Source organism: Neodiprion lecontei, chromosome 1 (genome assembly GCF_021901455.1).
Source record: "Neodiprion lecontei isolate iyNeoLeco1 chromosome 1, iyNeoLeco1.1, whole genome shotgun sequence".
NCBI classification, from domain to species: domain Eukaryota; kingdom Metazoa; phylum Arthropoda; class Insecta; order Hymenoptera; family Diprionidae; genus Neodiprion; species Neodiprion lecontei.
The window spans coordinates 26,386,815-26,393,722 of record NC_060260.1 but is presented as its reverse complement, the minus strand read 5'-3'; the positions used below and the strand labels follow the sequence as shown (position 1 = coordinate 26,393,722).

At 38.2% G+C, this 6,908-nt stretch overlaps 1 long non-coding RNA gene across 1 annotated transcript; it reads left to right on the top strand.

Moving 5' to 3' along the window:
- Positions 1 to 581: 581 nt before the first annotated feature.
- Positions 582 to 1,697, top strand: LOC124292870. Its single transcript, XR_006902815.1, has 3 exons — positions 582 to 1,042; positions 1,354 to 1,443; positions 1,536 to 1,697. It is a non-coding gene; the product is annotated as an uncharacterized LOC124292870 (long non-coding RNA).
- Positions 1,698 to 6,908: the final 5,211 nt, after the last annotated feature.

The following is a 6,908-nucleotide window of genomic DNA, read 5'->3' as shown; positions in this document are numbered from 1 at the left end:
GCATACGTGATGTATCACAGTGGCTATGAATTTTTTTCCATACGACCACTTTTTGAAAACAATTCTGCTTCTCTACCCAACGTAGATACTCTACTCGCCACTGGCTAAAACAGCGTTTCGATTCTATGCCTAGGAAAATTCAGGAGCGAGAGAGCAAATGAAAAGTTGGAATAATTATGAACAATAATGTTATGGAATACATCGAGCGCGTGTCGAATAGAATCCCATTTCGAAATGAATGATTCTACCATTCTCCTATTATAGCCGTATTATTGCAGAAAATCTAGTTTGTCTCCTGGAAAATGGATCATATATATTTGTATTGACACGGACCGCATATGCATTCATACTTTCTGGTCTCCGCATCATTATTACATCTGGTCCATTATTATTCATGATCTATGTACACATTCTTCTCTCGGGTACCCATACTTTAATTAAATCACTGTTTTGCTACGAAGTGTGGAAGAAATTTATTCTCCTACGCTCCCAGGTCCACCCGGGCACATTTGCTCGCCGAAAACTGGTCACAAAAATTTACCCAGGGTTATCCGTCGTTATATTCTTCAGTCAGCGTTAAAATGCTGCCGGTTTAATGCTATCTTTATTCGTACTCAGCGCGCATCAGACGTCGCTTTCCGACAGCGGAGCGCTCGAATCCCAATTAAACATAGGCCGCAGCAGAGGAGACGGATGCCTGCTACGGAGCGCTAACGGAGCAACAGCATTTTCCTGAACCATAAAACATGCTCTAAACGGTCTTCCGACGCGCCATCGAGCCTGCTTGACTTGTGAGAGGTTATTCGAAGATACTGAAATTATATCATTGAAATGCTACGTTCCGTAAACTATAATTTTTACTTCCAACGAAGTCTAAATTTCACACATGCTGCATCAATGTGTTCAGTCAATGTGAGACTCGTGAGTTATCTACGGCGATCAACTCATAACCTTAACCTGAACCAGGGCGCCAGTCACATTGACAGTGGAAATAGTCTCACATTTTTAATTCACATGTCGAAGACTATGTCACCCGTTGCAGGTAAAGATAGTTTATTTAATTTCGATCGAAATACGCCGTCTCAGTTCAATACACAGAGTGCAACGGGTTTACGTTCTTCACACACCGGAATCAACATTTCAAGAAATTGCAGCAAACCTTTGATTAATTCGATGTTATTGCTCGCCAATCGCACTCGCTATACGGTTCTCCATCCTAAACATTTTAGAGTCAGGCAATTCTCAAGTGAAACGACACAGTATGTACCGCAAGTCCGGTTAACTGGAGTTTGGAAAGATATATCGGAGAGCACACCTGCTGAATTTGTACAAGATACTTTGGTCACATTTCAGTCTACGACCGGTTTACCATGGTGGGCAACCATAGTTTTAACCACAGTTATAGTAAGAAGTACTTTGACGCTACCATTGAGTCTTTATCAAGTAAATATTCATCCGTTTCGTTACTTAATAGACACATAGCTATCTAGTTAGTGGAGAACCATCGCATTAAATGAGCATAATTTATATCATAGCATTACATTATTGCCAAAGTTCAAAATTTGAACATCGAAATGAGTGATATTGTTAAAAAACTGCAAGCCGAAGCAAATGTAGCTGTATCACATTACAAATGTCCTAAACATCATGCTAGGATGCTGTATAATACAAAGGTACTTACTTTCCTTTTTACTTTCACCATAGATGGCCTATCCAAATCTTTTTGCTATTCCATCTTTTTTTCATAGGTAAGGTTTAACGTAATTTTTTTATCGATATATTTCACCGAAAAGATTATGAGAAGATTATAAAGTTATAGAAATTTTATTAGCCCACTGACAGCTACCGAATTTGGGGTTGCGCGAAAAACGAATTGAAATAATTTATTGTAAACATGAACCAGGAACCACGGAGCGCTTATCCTGGAAGTCGAGTTTCACCGCGTAGCGGACCCGAAGCGCGGGATCCGGGAGGTTGAGAACCCGGTACTCGAAATACGTAGCGGACCCGAAGCGCGGGATCCGAGAGGTTGAGAACCCGGCACTCGAAATTTGCGGAGCGCGACTCTCATCCGTCCGCTCTACTGCGCGGTTGTTTCCAGACTGAGGAATTCGGCTAGCTGATTCTAAGTTGGTGACGTCACTTTCTAAACATCCGACGTCGGAAATTTGGTTTCGACCTTTAATACTATGTACGATGATGTATGATGTATGATGTATGATGTATGATGTATGATGTATGATGTATGATGCGTGATGTACGATGATATGATATGATGTATAATTATTTGAGTTTTCACATTTCGTACAAGAAATACGCACTTTATCTCTCCTGCCGATTCCAGACTCAAGCGGCCAGGCCCTTCGATGGTCAGCCGTTGACCGAAGATATATTCTTCAGTGAACGGGTCGGCTAATAACGCTGCCGTTCTGCGACAGTTGGATGATGAAAAATTTTGCTCGTATCTTTCAAATGTGTGTTAAAATACACTCGAAGTGTTAAGAAGCTCCGTTCTTTCTCTCCCTATCACCTTCTTAGGTCTTTAAATCACTACGCAGCGTTAAATACTGTCTCATATACGGAGCATCCATTTCGTCTCGTTCAAAATTAGCGCATCCGTGATGTATTACAGTTACTCTGAATTTTTTTCCATCCGAATAATTTTCGAAAAACAATTCTGCTCCTCCACCCAACGCAGATACTTCACTTGCGACCAGCTAAAACAGCGTTTCGATTCTATGCCTATGAAAATTCAAGATCGAGAGAGCAAATGAAAAGTTGTTTGAATAATTTTGAATATTAGTGTTATGGGATACATCGAGCGCGCGTCGAATAGAATCTCTTTTCATATCATAGCTAATCTAGTAATATAGGTAAATAGGATGGTAGGAGGTGTTCGAAAATGGTAGGACATTTCAAAAGTTAAAGTCGACGATGATCCGGTGCATCAATTTTATCGTTACAGATTTTCGTTTCCCACGAGGCATAGAGTATTCAACAACGATAATGCAGTCCTTAAAATTCATCATTCATCTCTGTCTGGAAAGCTAATTCGCAAGGCGTGGTATTCTAAATATGTCAAAACTAAGCTAGCGGCACGTGTTTGCATTATTAGAAAAATACCCGTACTCTACATACACTGTTTCTAATCTTTTGCTACATTTGGTTTAATCCCCATGCTTCCACAGCACGAATAGTCGGAAATGTTTTTGATTATCCATAATAAAATAAAAGAAGTAACAAACCTTAAATTTATTGTTAAAGCTCTAATGAATACATCAAACTGCGGTCGAATTCATTTATTATTTGCACATGACCTCTGTACATTTGATAAATTATTCCTAAATACATTGAAACATACGTATTTATGATGAAATATCATGCAATAGGCTGTGTAAACTATAAACTATAATTTCTATCGAATAGCTGCTTTCATGTCAACAGGGCTTTGAGACTCAGTTAAGTTGGGTCTAGATTTTTGCCATCGTATGTAGTACATTGGGTGACAAGAACAAATGCGAATTACGAAGAACTCCGTATTAGAGATAAGGATATTTTAGTTCAAGTATACCTATACACAGAAATCCGTATGTAAATATACTAAAACCTCTGTGTATACCTCTCTGTATATATGTATATACACATGCGTAAGTATACATATACATATATACACATACATGTACATAAATAATTGCCAAGAAATTAGAAACACTCACAACTTGTCGCAAATAGAGTAAAACGTAAGGTTAATAATATACAAATTACACAAGCGCAACATAAAACGTGGCAAGGGTAATCCTAGTGCAGTGATTGTATAAACTGAAGAAATATACATTTACATATACATGATATAAATTAATAGACTGGAAATAAGTATTTAGAGAGCTTATCTAATTCCGATCTTGTCACAATAGATCATTAACATAATCAATATACGGTTAGAGCTGTATTAGCTACAATCACAATTAGAGATAATATTTTTTATCCATTTTTATAGTTATATAATGTCTTGTACAACAATTTTTCAAACTTCACCGCAAAATGCCCAACGAGTTCTCGTAGTGCAAATACGAGTCCAATTACCTTACAGATGGCATTACATTGATTTTTGCCTTCTCGCGTTGAGTTATAAATACAGAGAAATCTCAATGAGAGCTCATTTCTATAAGATTTATTGTAGTGCTATATTCGTAGCTGTACCTGTTATTCTATATTATATACTGTCCTAAATTTTAAACACACAGCACAACAATGGCTGAAAGCACAATGACAAGAAGAGAGGAGCGACTTGCATCTTAATAAATCTTTTCTTCTTTATACGTAGCACAGCGATGTCACGTCGGAGGATATGTCCTAGTGGATCACTTGGTGGGGCACAAAACTGAAACATAAGTATGTTGAAAATCTTCAACATCTCTTACAGAAAGTAGGTACGTTTCCAGACCTTATACACCAACAATGAATATTCATAGAGGCTATATTCATAAATACTCACAAAAGTAAGCTAATATTTTACCCGCAATTGCTTATTACTGATAACGTGCTATGATAATATCCCCTTCCCACCCCTCCCCTCCCCTCACACGACCCACCCCGCCCTACCTACTTCTGCCCCTACTCCTACTCCTACTCCTACTCCTACTCCTACTCCTACTCCTACTCCTACTCCTACTCCTACTCCTACTACGACGACTACTCCTATTCCTACTCCGACTACTCCTACTCCTAATCCCACTCCAACTCCTACTATTCCTACTTCTACTCATATTCCTACTCCGAGTCCTATTCCTACCACTACTCCTACTTCGACTCCTATTTCTACATCTCCCCCTGATCCTACTCCTGATGCTGATTCTACTTCGTCAAATATTGTAAAAATTTTAAACTCACCGAGCACGAATCCTCGTCCTCCACCTCGTCCAGCTCGACCACCTCCAACCACCTCGAGTTATACTTCGAATACTAATAAATATTTTCAGGATGAGAACAAATCAAAAATACCGTTTAAGTTTTAATGTAATTTTTTTATCGACATATTTTACCAAAAAGATTATGAGAAGATTATAAAGTTATAGAAATTTTATTAGCGCACTGACAGCTACTAAATTTGAGCTTGCGCGAAAAATGAATTGAAATAATTTATTGTAAAGATGACAAGTTTGAAAAATTTGAAATACAATATAAATGCAATTGCCAATTAATATTATATAAATGTTTTACTCACCGAGCACAAATCCTCGTCCTCCTCGTCCACCTTGTTTTCCTCGTCTTCCTCGTCCTCCTCCTCGTCCACCTCCGACCACCTCCAACGACCACCGATAACCACCTTGGGTTGTACCTTCAATAGTCATAAATATTTTCAGTATAAGAACATATCGAATTATTGTGTAAGGATTAGTATAATCAATCAATTCATCCAATATAATAAATTTCATTAGCGCATTTATAGCTATATAATAACATCTCGAATACTAAAAAATATTTTCAGTATTAGAACACATGAAGAATACTGCTGAAGGATTAATATAATTTTTTCTTTGACAGATTTCACCAAGAAGATCGTAGGAAAATTATGAAAAATTAGAAACTTGGCAAACGCATTGATAGCTTCTGAATTTGGGCTTGCACGAAAAATCAATTGAAATAATTTATTGTATACATGAGAAGTTAAAATAATGTTAGATACAATATAATTACAATTGCCTTCAAATATTATAAAAATATACTCACTGTGTAGAAATCCTTCTCCTCCACCTTGTCCTGGAAGTCGAGTTTCACCAGGTAGCGGACCTGGAGCGCCGAAAATACGGAGCGCTCGCCTAAAAGTCGAGTTTCATCAGGTAGAGGACCTGGAGCCTAGAAACTACGGAGCGCTTGTCCTGGAACTCGAGGTGCACCAAGAAGCGAACCTAGAGCGCAGGATCCAGGTGGTAGAGAACCCGGTACTCGCAATCTGCGGAGCACGATTTTCAAACGTCCGCTCTACTGCGCGGTTGTTTCCAGACTGAGGAATTCGATTCGACAGACTGATTACTATAGATCGATGACGTCAAGAGAAAAAAAAATTTCGGTGACGTCACTTTCTGAACATCCGATCATCCAAACTTTGGTTTCGAATTTCAATACTATTTATGATGTATGATGTATGATCTATGATATGACAAGATGTATAATGATTTTAGTCTTCACATTACAGACAAGAAATACGCATGTTATCTTTCCTGCCGATTCCAGCGGCTTGGCCCTTCGATGGTCAGCCTTTGACTAAAGACATATTCTTCAGTCAACGGGTCAGCTAATAACGCTGCCGTTCTACTACAGTCGGATGATAAAAATTTTTGCTCTTACCTTTCACATGTGTGTTAAAATACACTAGAAGATTTAAGAAGCTTCGTTCTTTCTCTCTTTATCAAAAAAAAAAAAGAAATCGCCGACAATCACCTTTTTAGGTATTTGAATCATGCCACTGCGTTAAATACTGTCTCATATACGGAGCATGCATTTTATCCCGATCAAAATTGGCGCATACGTGATGTATCACAGTGGCTATGAATTTTTTTCCATACGACCACTTTTTGAAAACAATTCTGCTTCTCTACCCAACGTAGATACTCTACTCGCCACTGGCTAAAACAGCGTTTCGATTCTATGCCTAGGAAAATTCAGGAGCGAGAGAGCAAATGAAAAGTTGGAATAATTATGAACAATAATGTTATGGAATACATCGAGCGCGTGTCGAATAGAATCCCATTTCGAAATGAATGATTCTACCATTCTCCTATTATAGCCGTATTATTGCAGAAAATCTAGTTTGTCTCCTGGAAAATGGATCATATATATTTGTATTGACACGGACCGCATATGCATTCATACTTTCTGGTCTCCGCATCATTATTACATCTGGTCCA